Genomic DNA, 13,494 nt, shown 5'->3' with positions numbered 1-13,494 from the left:
AACGATGTAAATGTAAATTTCATCGGCGAGTTAACACATTCCTTGATTTTTAAGGAAAACGTGATTCTGGCGTTTGCTTTGCGCATATATTTGTTATTACTCACGCTTTGTTGTGACTGAGAATTCTTCTTTTGGGTTCCGAGGATGCTGCACGCACATATCAACGTGCTTTATGTAATTTCTTTCATTATAAACGCCTTTTTACTTCGTAAAACGCGGTGAGCACTATCCTGTAGTGTTTCCTATAATTTAACTACAAATGCAGAAAGAAAGGAGAAGAAATGCAGATCCGAAAGATGAATACCCAGTGGACTTCTGTGTGTCGAGCAATATGACGGCAAATAATGCAAGCACTGGCCCCCAGGTATCGAGACTCTCTTCGTACGATTTGGCAGGAAACGAATTACAGACGCCACATTCGCCGTGTTACAAAAGGTAGCCATACTGAACGTTTGCAAATGATACTTTAAGATATACGGTATTGAATACTGCATCAAACATTTCTGTAAGTTATCTACCTTTCTCACAATTAAAGGTTACTTTTGTGTAACTAATGAATGGTGCGTTAATAGACACAGTGGCATTAGTATATTAATTGCTCCAGGAAAAACTATGAATGAAAATCCCAACGTTGTGCCAGTACTGTAGAACATCCATACTCTCGGACTTTTCATTTATAATTCTGAAGTTATTCTACCAAGGGCCGGCCGCTGTGGCCGAGCGATTCTAGGCGCTTCAGTCCGGAACCGCGCTGCTGCTACGGTCGCAGGTTCGAATCCTGCCTCTGGCATGGATGTGTGTGATGTCCGTAGGTTAGTTAGCTTTAAGTAGTTCTAAGTCTAGGGGACTGATGACCTCCGATGTTAACTCCCATATTGCGTAGAGCCATTTGAACCATTTTTATTCTACCAAGCACTGACAGAAGAATCAATTACCATGATATCCCATAAACAGTAAACAAAAGAAGGTTTTAATGCCACAAGAAACCTTACCACGCAGTATGGAAATAAATATGCTGCGTCTTCCTTCCCGAGGAATCCTCCAACCAGTGATAAATTTCGTTTTCATGCTCCGTATAACAGTACTTCATTTAACAAACTTTACTGTGGTACTGAGTCAAGTGTTTTTTGCTAGTCATAAAGTACTTGTAAGTAGGCTGTTTAGGTTTTTATGTTGGTAACGCCACGTAAGACTCTGTATGAAAATCACTGACCGTGCTGTGTGCAGTCTGTGGCTGGTTTGCATTGTTGAAATTTTTTGCTATTGCAGTGTTGGGCAGTTGGATGTGAACAGCGCGTAGCGTTGTGCAGTTGGAGGTGAGCCGCCAGCAGTGGTGGATGTGGGGAGAGAGATGGCGGAGTTTTGAGAGCGGACGATCTGGACGTGTGTCCATCAGAAAGAGTAAATTTGTAATACTGTATATCATGAACTGATATATATACAGTATGACGTTTGAACACTATTAAGGTAAATACATTGTTTGTTCTCTATAAAAATCTTTCATTTGCTAACTATGCCTATCAGTAGTTAGTGCCTTCAGTATTTAGAATCCTTTATTTAGCTGGGGCTCGCTGTATTGCAAAGTTCGAGTAAGGAAGATTTTTGTGAAGTAAGTGGTTCATGAAAGGTACAGGTTATTCTTAGTCAGGGCCATTCTTTTGTAGAGATTATTGAAAGTCAGACTGCATTGCGCTAAAAATATGGTGCGTCAGTTTTGTGTTGATCAGAATAAGTAAAGAGAAAAATGTCTGAGTACGTTTAGTTCTGCTCAGCTGTTTGAAAATCAAATAACGTAAGAGGCTTATCACCACAGTAACTCATTAATTTTTCCAAGGGGATGTTTGGTACTGGAGCTACCAAACTGCCTTCATCCATAGCTTCAGGATGTCATTTGAAAAAGAGCTGCATTTAGCATGACCAACGCTTACACAGTAAATATATTTTTTTACAGAACACAGAGTAGTAGTAAATTATTCTTGTTGAGAACAACGTACTGAACATTCAATAGGGCAATGGTCCACAGGAGGTGCTGAAAATGTCCATCATAAGCTGCGATACGCAATTCAGCACGTCACAACTTTTTGCCAATTCATTTCGTGTTATTTCTTCAATTTCGTTGCGGATGTTTGTTTTCAGCTCTTCAATTGTATGCATGTCGTTATTGTAGACTTTCCCCTTAAAATTACCTCGCAAAAAAAAGTCGGAGGCAGACAGATCGGGCGATTTGAGAGGCCATAAACCTGCAGAAACTGTATGTTCGTCGCCGAAAGCTTCACGGATGTGTGTAATTGAAAACCGTAAAGTACGCGCCATGTTGCAGGAAGACCCCCGTTAGCTACGCAATGAATGGCTGCAACAATTCCGTTACATACGCTAAAGAGCTCACGGTGTTATTACAGAAAATGGGACCTACATTCCGTTGGCCTGAAACTGCACACCAAACGTCTACTTTGAAATCACACAGTGCGTTTCCCCGAGATTGTCTGTTGACCTATAGCGTGTGTTTTGAGAGTTCACGTACTAGCTAAGGTAAAACCATACTTAGTGCGAGTTTAAGTAAAGATTTCGACCCACATAACCATCAGCGACATGCGTGAGTAACCATTCTCAATACTGTTGTCGTTGTGCGTAAGCGTAGGTTTTAATGCTTGCATCACTCTTGCTTTGTATGCTCGCATATGTAACAGTTTCAGCATGTTTAGTTGTTGGGAGAGACGTCTTCTTGATTTCCGTGGACTTCTTACAATAGTCTCGTGAACACGTTCAGTATTTTCTGGCGAACAAACTTTCTTTACACGGTCACGTTTGGTGTTAGCTTCTAAACCCATTGCTATAAATTTAGTGATCAACTTTTGCACAACACTTTTTGCAGCAGCATCTGCCTCTGGATACTTTATCGTGAACATTTCATCTAACGTTTTAAACAATTTTCATCCTAAAAAAGTTTCAATAATAAACGCACTTTGTTCGATTGAAAAAGGAATTCTGCAGAACTGTATCACAACAAGGCTCAGACTAAATATTGGCAACGCACCACTGATCACGTGACATCATGTGACCCCGCTCGAGCGCCGCCCTAGCGTTAAGAAATAGCAACACTCAGCTGGCTTCGAATATCACGGTCAGTATAACACATGGCCTCTTTTATCTAGGCCCACCCTTATTAAGTTAAGTAAATCTTTATATCACTCGTGCACTAAAGTGAAGTAATATTTCATGTGTTGTAGTTGAGATTGGCTATCTCCCAGAACAATCAAAGAACCCACAGATATGACGGACGATTGCCGATTCGTCTGATCATAACATGACTCATTATGTATGTCTACTGATACCAAAAATAGCAGATAAAAAAAATGAGAGATTAGCAGTGGGAAACATAAAGAAAACGTACATTATCGAGCGAATATTACTAAAAATAAACATAATTTTATTTGTGAGGCCACAGCCCTGATGTGCTTGCATACTGGAATGTAGAGATCCCAAAATTACGATACAGGCCTGCGTCGGACCTTCAGAGGGAACACCAGCTGCATCAGCAACTTTTGTTATTGCACCAGTGATAATCTCGCGCGTGCTTTTTGTTATTTCTCCATATTCCCTCCGACAAAAATTATTCTGGATTTCCCACACGGCAGGGTAATTGGCTGGCGAAACTCTGATGTATGACGACAAGCAGCAGAAGGATTCCACGATTCACGGACGGATAAATTACACGACTTCCATCTCCTCATCTCCCCACCTCGTCTCTCTGCAGCCAATTAGGGCTAAGGTTACGTAGCCGCAAGAGGAAAGGCATCCGGCCACAGGAATAGGCACGAATCTAGGATGGACAGGTGAGTTGGTTTGTTAGTTAGTTGCTCAGTTACGTGATCTGAAGATCATTTGATCGATTCTTTTATCGAAATCATGTGGAACGAGCCAGTTTACAGAATATATATACATGATCAACGTTAACATTAATGAACAAATTATTATTTTTAGTCCCACTCATGCATCTAACTTCTTCTCTTGTTTTTAAGTAGAAATTCGTCAGTGGAAAAGACAGAGTTGTCAATGCTGTCGGGAAAATGATGAAAAACTTTTATCGCTGCATCTTGAACTCATTTCTGAGCCACTGACATCTTTAACGATGGGCAGTACAGGTCATTTTTCCCTCTACTGTTATAGGTATCAACAGCACTGTTCTCCTCAACTTGTGTTGGTTGCTTATGACGTATTTCGTAAGCGAATATATGTATTGTTACGGCACAGCTAAAATGTCTAGCTCCTTGGAGAAGCATCTACGTGGGTGAGCACCACATGTTATTCTTAGTGCTCGCTTTTGTGCAATCAGTAATTTCTTTAGCTTGATGAGTTACTCCAGAAAAATACTGCGTAAGACATTATTGAGTGAAATAGCGCAAAATATGTGAGGAAGGTGAAATGTCTGTTCCCAAGATTAGCAAGTATATGAAGAGCAAAAGTAGCTGAACTTAATTGCTTGAGAAGTTCGGAAACATGCGTCTTCCATTTCAAGTTTTTCATCACTATGTAGGCCCAAAAATCTGGAGTATTCTACCCTCTTTACTGAGTCCTACTTATGTGCTACATCTGTTATCGGTATCCTTCTATTTCTTGTACAAAAATGATAGTAGTGTGTGATTCCATAATTTAGGGAGCATCCATTTTTAGAGAACCAATAATTCTTTGATAAATATAGTTTATCAACTATTCTGATGCTTTCTCTCTAATTGGATTTATTATAGCACTAGTAGCGTCTGCAAAAATTACCAGTTCTGCTTGTTGAATGTTGTGGGAAGTCATCACATATACAAGGAATAGAAGTGGGCCGAAAATTGAACCCTGTGGGACTCCTTTTGTTACTTTTTTTCCCCCAACAGTTACCAACATTTTCAACCTTTCCGACATTCTGTGAATTATTCAACACAACCTTTTCCACTCTGTTTGTTCAAAACTATTCACACCAGTTGTGCATAAAACAATCAGTTCCATAAAACTTGAGGTTTTCCAAGATCGACACAATGAAACGACTCGGAAAGATCGCAGAAAATACCAGATGGCGATATATTATTATTTAAGGCTTGTATTATTTGATGAGTGAATGTATAAATATTAGTCAAACAACCCTTCTGGAATCTGAGATATTACTTCTTCGAATACTTTGCGAAAAGATGTCAGTAAGGAGCTTGAACGACAATCGTTTAAGTCTGTGTTGTCACCAGTTCATCCTACGGGAAGGGAAACGTGGTCGGAAGACAACAATGACGACGGAAAATGGGTCAGTTTATGCGTTGACTGACAGGGAAATGTACTGGGGACTTCAGGAGGAATGGTACATGTTTATGGAGGTGCCAGTATAGACTAATTCTAGTTAACGCTCTGTACAACATGTGACCAGTTTTTGTTGGTTATGGGGTCATAGCTGTTAGAATGTAATGCTAAGAAATACCCACGGAAGGAGTTAAGGCAAATGATTAAATTCAAAGTTGGTTCTCACAAATTCGACCAACGACTTCAGAGCAATTTCGAATTCTCTTCACTACAGCACGTGTGGTCTTTCTGAGGTCATCTTGGCGTTCTTTTACGAGGGGAGCACTGATCACAATCCGACCAATTTGTCTCTTGTGTTTGGTCTTTCTTTGCAGATTTCGCCGTTCAAATATCCGCACAGGCAATAATCTGAAGGGGTTAGGTCCGGGGACCTCGGTGGTTAACAAGCGTGACCGTTTCTGCAAAGCTGTCTTCCGGGGAATGTTAGGTTTAGATGATGTATCTCCTGCTGACTAGAATGTGCAGGGGGAACACAGACACTCTTGTAGCCGAAAGGAGACTAGATGACGGGTCCCTCTTTAAGACGATACGGTAACTTAATGATAACACCACACTTTTACAGAGAAACGATGCTGAAAGCATGTTTCCACACGGTAGCACCACTGTCTGTTACGAAAAATGTTTATATCCTCGCGAGGCGAAGTGCCTTCGTCAAGTAAACCGTACTGATGAGATTAGTTGGTGATTCGCTATTTGTCAACGACAAAATTCCAATCGTGTACCTTCATCTTCTTCTCGAAGGTGCTGAATCCATACATGATTCACGAAGATATGCAAATATTTTAGTATGTTATTCTACAAGTAAAACTAAAGAAAAAAGTTCATATAAACATAGGTCCGCAAATGCTTAGTTACGGAGTTTCGGCTTATAAAACATTTTGACTGAAATTTGGCAAATTCGCTAATATGAAGCCATCGCTAAACTGTACGATGTTAGAGTAAAGCACGATTTCCATTTATTTTATGGTTATTGTGGTGAATCCAATAAAACATGCGCCAGACGTGTATCTGCAGACGTTCTCCAGAACATCCGGAGAAGCAAACACGTAGTTTCGTACAATTTTTAATTTATGAACTACATGGCCCAAATTAATTTTGGAAAAGTGAAGGTAATAACGTTGATTGAAACTGTATGAATGTGTCAGATAATCTTCTTTTATTAACACCATAACACACATGAATTCATGTAAAACCGGAAAAAACAAAGCTCATAGTTAAGGAAGTTGTACAGTGTACATACAATTTCGTAATACATACACAATAAATGTTCAAAAATGTCTACCGAGTTCAGTGCATTTAGCTGCACGTGTATGAATAGATTTTGTTGCTCGTTACAGATTCACAGTGATGTTCTCAATTTCGTCTGTTGCATTCATAATGCGAGCAAGTAATGCCTCATGTGTATTGACTTTGTCCTCATAAACTGAACAATACAGAAAACTAATTCGTTTCAAGGTTAGGAAACAACTGAAACAAGTCATTAACGGTTGCCAACAATGACATAAACGCTTCTACATTCTTAAACAAATTTACTTGTATAATAATCTTTGCTTCTATGAAAAGCTGCTGCAGATACACGTCTGGGACGTGTTTTATTGGATTCACCAGACCAATTACATCAAAATAAATCGATATCGTGCTTTACTTTAACCTCATACAGTTTTACGATGGCCTCATATTAGCGAAGTTGCTAAATTTCAGGCAAAAATCTTTTATTAGCCGTAGATCACATAACTAATGAGGAGGTATTGAATAGGATTGGGGAGAAGAGGAGTTTGTGGCACAACTTGACAAGAAGAAGGGACCGGTTGGTAGGACATGTTCTGAGGCATCAAGGGATCACAAATTTAGCATTGGAGGGCAGCGCTGAGGGTAAAAATCATAGAGGGAGACCAAGAGATGAATACATTAAGCAGATTCAGAAGGATGTTGGTTGCAGTAATTACTGGGAGATGAAGAAGCTTGCACAGGATAGAGTAGCATGGAGAGCTGCATCAGACCAGTCTCAGGACTGAAGACCACAACAACAACAACAGCTCCGTAACTAAGGATTTCCGGACCTTTTTTCTTTACTTTTACTTGTAGAATAACATATTAAAATAATTGCATATCTTCGTGAATCAACCTGCTTGTATGTGTTTGTGTATGTGTGAGTCTTCTAGATCTTCTACTAAACCACTGGACGAATTTCCACCAGACGTGGTACAGGTATCCCTTAATGTAAGTTAAAAATCGCTATGGTGGTAAGAACACATCCTTATCATAGGTCGTGAGGTATGACGTCATAAATAGTGAGATGCGTGAAAAACTGCCGCATCATGCATGACGTTTATTAGTTCTGTGCTACTAGTTCTATTTACAATAAATTTCGCAGACAGTATCAAGATATTCCGCTGAATGCAGCTACAAAATCATATCATGGTGCCACCCATAGTTTAGGAGATCATAAACAATGAGATGAGTGAAAAACTTGGCATCATGCATGACGTTTAAGTTCATTACTTCTTTGCTACTAAGTTTAGTAGAAACATATTTCGCAGGCAGTATTTACATATGCTGCTGAATGTACCTACAATAATATATCATGGTATGAAATATGGTTCGACAGATATTACGTCATAAACACTGTGACAGGTGAAAAACTACTTCACGCAGGAAGTTTTAGTAAATTTAGTCTTTACTACAGAGGTACTCCTGCAGTCGAGGCCACTTAAGAGTATCCCTGAAATCTGGCAGCACTTTTGACAGCTTTCAGCTGCAAATCACAAACGGCTTTAGGCGAAAACAATAACCGTATACGGAGCTATAATGAGACGTTGCCGTAGAGCCGTTGACAAAATTGCGTTGTAGAAACGAGAAGCAGCTGTGTCCAGTGTACAGATGCATGGAAATGAAATTATTTCGGTATTTCGCTACAAACACAGTTCATTTGTTGTTTTCGTGTCTAATAGAAGACTGGCAAAACGGATACCCAGGCAATGCAGGGTTTGTCAGCTAGTCTTATAAAAATAATTAGGACAGAGGCCATGCATACGTAGTGTCCGCCATATTGTTGTACGTACAACTACAGTACGTGTGGAAATTCTGCCTGCCGCGCGGAATGGCCGCGCGGTTAGAGGCGCCATGTCACGGATTGCGCGGCCCCTCCCAGCGGAGGTTCGAGTCCTCAAAACGTGTGTGAATTCCTAAGGGACCAAACTGCTGAGGTCATTGATCCCTAGACTTACACATTACTTAAACTAACTTATGCTAAGAACGACACACACACCCACGCGCGAGGGAGGACTCGAACCTCCGACAGGAGGGCCCGCGCAATCCGTGACACGGTGGCTTAAACCACGCGGCAACTCCACGCGACTTCGAGGCCTCCGTCGGATATGAGGGTGTTTGTTCTTAGCATAAGTTAGTTTAAGTAGTGCGTAAGTCTACGGACCGATGACCTCAGCAGTTTGGTCTCTTAGGAGTTCACACACATCTTAAATTCTGCCTCAGTTTCCTGAAGAAGTTAGCTTCTAGCAAGTCTGTGTCTCCTACTTGATCCACACCCTCTTCATTTGCACGCTCAGACGTAATATGACTGCAGGGAACAACGCCAGTCTCATACAGTTTAGAGAAAACACGTGTAAACATTACAGAATCTGCTTCTCTGCGGGTAGGGAATCGCCTAGCGTATTCTCTACAAGCAGCAGAATCAGCGTTTCCGTTACAAAACCCGGACACAATACTCAACATTTGTATGAGGGACGTTCGATAAATAACGCAACTTACTGTTCTGTTCTCGGCCATTTTCGGCTGAAAAACTGCGGAATATTCCCACTTCAGCCACTGTAGTTTCACGAATTTCCTATAGGTGGCGCCACTACACGTAGCCGCCAGCGTCCGTAATGGAGGCGTCTATTAAGTAAAGAGCTATCACTTTCTTTTCAAGGATAGCAGATAGTCCTAGCCGCTTGCAGAATGTCCACGGCGAGTTGGCACTGAACAAAAGCACGATGAGTCGTTGGGCGAGGCATCTATCATGATCGTAATATCGCGCAAACCTATTTCCCGCGCGCCGGCCGGTTGCACGCAGCTGTGGCTCCTGCCATGTTGGAACGTGCGGACGCTCTCAATCGAGGCGGTCGACGGATCGCAATCAGACACCTAGCTACCCAACTGGACGTCTCTTTCGGCTGTGCTGACACATCCGTCCTGCAGTTGGGGTACTCAAACGTGTGCGCCTGCTGGCTTCTTCGCCGCCTAACAGAAGACAATGTTTGACTCAAAGAGTGATGCACTTCGCAGGAAGCAGTTCGTGGATGATGTGGAGGTTATTGATGCCGCAGGACTTTGGCACCGCCTTCGACCAGTAGGGAGGTACTATGCGGACATACGGGCCCTCCCATACGGTGGTGTAAGGCCAGCTCATTGAACGGAGATTATGGTGAATAATAGGGTCTTGTCACCAAAAGAGTGGAGAAAAATATGGTCTGTTGGAAATCTGAATAAAACCAACCTGCTTTCGGAAAAAAAGTGTTGCATTACTTATCGAACGCCGCTCGTAGATAAGTGCGACATGCCTAAATCTAGAATTGTCATCAGCGATTTTTGATATCCTTTGACCCTGAATTTTAACCACACTCCTGAACCTGTCTGTTATTGCCGTCATTGTTTCTTCGATGTATTGATTGAATGGTAGAGGCGAAACGCTGCATCTCTGTCTTGCACCATTGTCGACTCCGAGCACCCTTCTGTTTCTGATCTTCCATCTTATTTCTCCCTCTTGGTTCTTGTACATATTGTATAACACCCGTCTTTACCTATAGCTTACACCAATTTAACTAAAAATTTAGAACATCTCGGAGCAGTTTACAATTTCGAACGCTTTTTATAGATCGACAAATGCTGTGGACGTGTGTTCACAGTCTTTTAGTCTCGCCTCTACTATCAAGTGCTACGTCAGAGGCGCCTGTCTGGTGCCCTTGCAAACGAACGTTGTTGATATCCACCTGGCGGCTTCCACTTGCTTTGACCATTCGCCGTTGAGTTAATCGCTAATCGCTGTAAGTACTGTCACCATAAATCCACTTGTGTCCAATATGCGCCGTACAACTGAGGTTTTATTTAGTTAATGGTGTCTGAGCTACATCTGTAATTTATTAATAGGCTATATATACTAGGTTACAAATACCCGCCAGGTTAGCTGAAAGCGCTAATGCGCTGCTTCCTGGAGTCGGGTATGCGCGCCGGTCCCGGGTCGAATCCGCCCGGCGGATTAACGACGAGGGCCGGTGTGCCGGCCAGCCCGGATGTGGTTTTTAGGCGGTTTTCCACCCCCCCCTAGGCGAATACAGAGCTGTTCCCCACGTCCCGCCTCATTTAGACGGCTCGCAGACATCTGAACACTTTCGCACTATTCCATGGCTTACACTAGTCGCAGACATTTGGGGTACACTAGTTCCTTCCCGGGGGTATGGGGTGGCAGCAGGAAGGGCATCCGGCCACCCCTTCAATTAACCACGCCAAATCCGATCGTAACCATGCCGACCCTGCGAAAACTGCGGCATAAGGCACAAGTGAAAGAAGAAGAAGAAGAAGAAGAATATACTAGGTTACAAATACAACTAAATGACAGTTATACATTCATGAACTTCACATATCGTAAGCTGTCATTATTGTCTATAGCAAGGCTCATATCTGTCTCCAGTGTTCGGCACACTTCACTGGCCAACCACAGGTCTTGGATGGGGCCAGCAAGGATGGACAGGTCAGCAGGTGTGTCATCGTTTGTTTTCCTCCACATTGGCAGTGCTCTTCATCGGCGTATTTGCACTTGAACAGGTCATCCTTTGATCTTGCCATTTGACAGCTAAGTCTATTTAGGCTCTTCCAGACTCTGCATTCCGATTGTGATCCAGCAGGAAGCTTTGCTTTAACGTTACAACTTTTCAGGCTGTCTTTATCCAATTTCTGTTTCCACATTGATTCTCTGGTTGTAGATTGACTTTCGTTTAGTGGAAGCTCAACTTTTGTGAAATCTTCCCTAGATTTAAGTCTTGCCACCGCTGGCTGATGTGTGTACACGGGATGTCTTCTATCTTCGCACTGCCTGCTGCGTTCGGCCATCGCCAATGTTTGCCGTCTTATCTGGGGGAGGGGGGGGGGGGGCTGTTCTGGAACATGTATAAAGGAGATCACGGTTTGTAAGCTTCAGGAATCCCGCAATTAATCGCCATTAGTCATTCAGTGCTGCATCTAGCTTCTGGGCATATGTCGATCTTCTCCATACGGGGCATGCATATACAGCTGGAGCAAAGTACAATGCCAGGGATGATGCACATAGAATTTCAGAATTTGCTCCCCAGTGTGAGTTGGTAAGTTTGCGGATTACACCGTTCCGTGTGTTGACTTTTGCTCTAGTTTTGTAAGGCAATGTAAGATCTAACGTGACTCCAAGATGAACTGGGTTTGGGCAGTGTTTAACTGAGTTCCGTTCCAACTGTAATTCCCTTGAGAGGTGGCATGCCTTTACGATGTACACAGTGACTTGCTCCCTCTCATATTTATATCTTACGCTGAGTAATTCGATTTGGGGAAGTATTGCCGAGTGTGGTCATTACAAGGCTAGTATTGAGAACTCAGAAGATATGAATGTTTTCCTCTCTAATTGCATGAGGTGAAAAGTTGCTATTTCTTCACACGCGGACTTCCCACGCAGCGTCTCTCGTCACCCGGGTGGTCCGGTGACAGGCGGCTTCTGCTGATCTTGAAAGGGTTATGCCGACGGGTGTGAGGGAGTCAGTGGATGCTGTCCAGACGCCTACAAGAGCGGGGGCGACATGCCCACAGGGGCCTGAAGGAGCGGCTGGGGTTAGAGATTCCGTTACTTCGCAGAAACTTAGTGAAAACACTTTCTGGCGGGCTACCAGCGAGGCGTGGGAATGACTTGTGTTCCTAGGCAGTCTCGGCGGGCAAATTCCCGCGTTTTCTGCAAAATCATATTTGTGATTGGCTTGCTCAGGGGATAGCTCCGTGACGTAGCAAAATCGACGCAGAAATTGGCGCCAACTATCTCCATTGGTGGAATGGTAGTGCTTCGGCAATAGAGTGGAATCTTCCGCCGGTTTTCGAGTTGCTGATTGGCACGTTTAACCACGGCCACTGTCGTGGGGGCGGGAATGTTCTGTGTTCGGTTTGTACGGATGCTCTTGAGAGGGTCGGCTCTCACCTTTCGGTCGGAGTAGTTTACAAGACTGAGCTAACACTGCTCTGGACTGCCTGCCTTCCGTTGGCTATCTAACATACTTTCATTTAATTGTAACTGTTTGACGAAGTTGCTGAAGTTTCGACTTCAACATAACTTTCCGAGTACAGTTGGCAATTGAGCGTTCTGCGTACAAGCGGCCTATGTTATCTGTCTTGAGCAGTTTTGGCTAAAGTTGACTTTATCGGAGTTACTGTGTGGCTTCACTAGTTAAAATCAATCACTGTACCATCAGTGATTGTGTAGTGAGCCTTCTTCATCTACCTCAGAGGCGCATTTGAGTTGCTAGGAAGTCTTTAGTCTGGAACAACCAGACCAGGATAATTTGTTTCGGGCTATACTCGCGACATTATCATCACCACGACGGGACGTCGGAGCAACCACCCATCGCCTCCGGTACGCCAGATCGTGTCCTTGCAGTTAAGAAGACAGCTTGGTAATGTATGTCCGCAGCACCGGCAGATTAGCGAATTTAGGTAGGTGATAATCAGAGCTCAGCAGAGCGCGCCTGTTCCCGTCTTTTCTTACGTGGTTCTGTCTTGGATGTTCATTGTCTGAGTTCTCACTGCTGTAGCAGCAACTGATGTTGGGTTGGCTGGGTGTTTATCTTAAGGTTTAAGTTGCAAAGAATTGGCTCCACATACCACTAGGTCATAAATGTCACAATGTAGTTTATGGACAACTTCACCCTCACAGCATTCATTTGAGTATCCAGTAGGACGTATTGTAAATGTTTCATGTGTTTTGTTTATTATTTTGAGTTTAGCCATATTAAATCAAACTGTTATTTTGGACAAAACTTTCATTCTGTAGATCGGTAGAGCAACCCTTGCATTTCTCACTACATGAATGAAACTTTCCTTTATCAAATCAAATTATTGCAGGTGCCAAACTCTTTTCTTGCAGGGTCGATTACAGTC

This window comes from Schistocerca americana, chromosome 9 (assembly GCF_021461395.2).
Source record: "Schistocerca americana isolate TAMUIC-IGC-003095 chromosome 9, iqSchAmer2.1, whole genome shotgun sequence".
Lineage (NCBI taxonomy): Eukaryota > Metazoa > Arthropoda > Insecta > Orthoptera > Acrididae > Schistocerca > Schistocerca americana.
The sequence above is the reverse complement of the archived record's forward strand: the minus strand, read 5'-3'. Positions refer to the sequence as shown.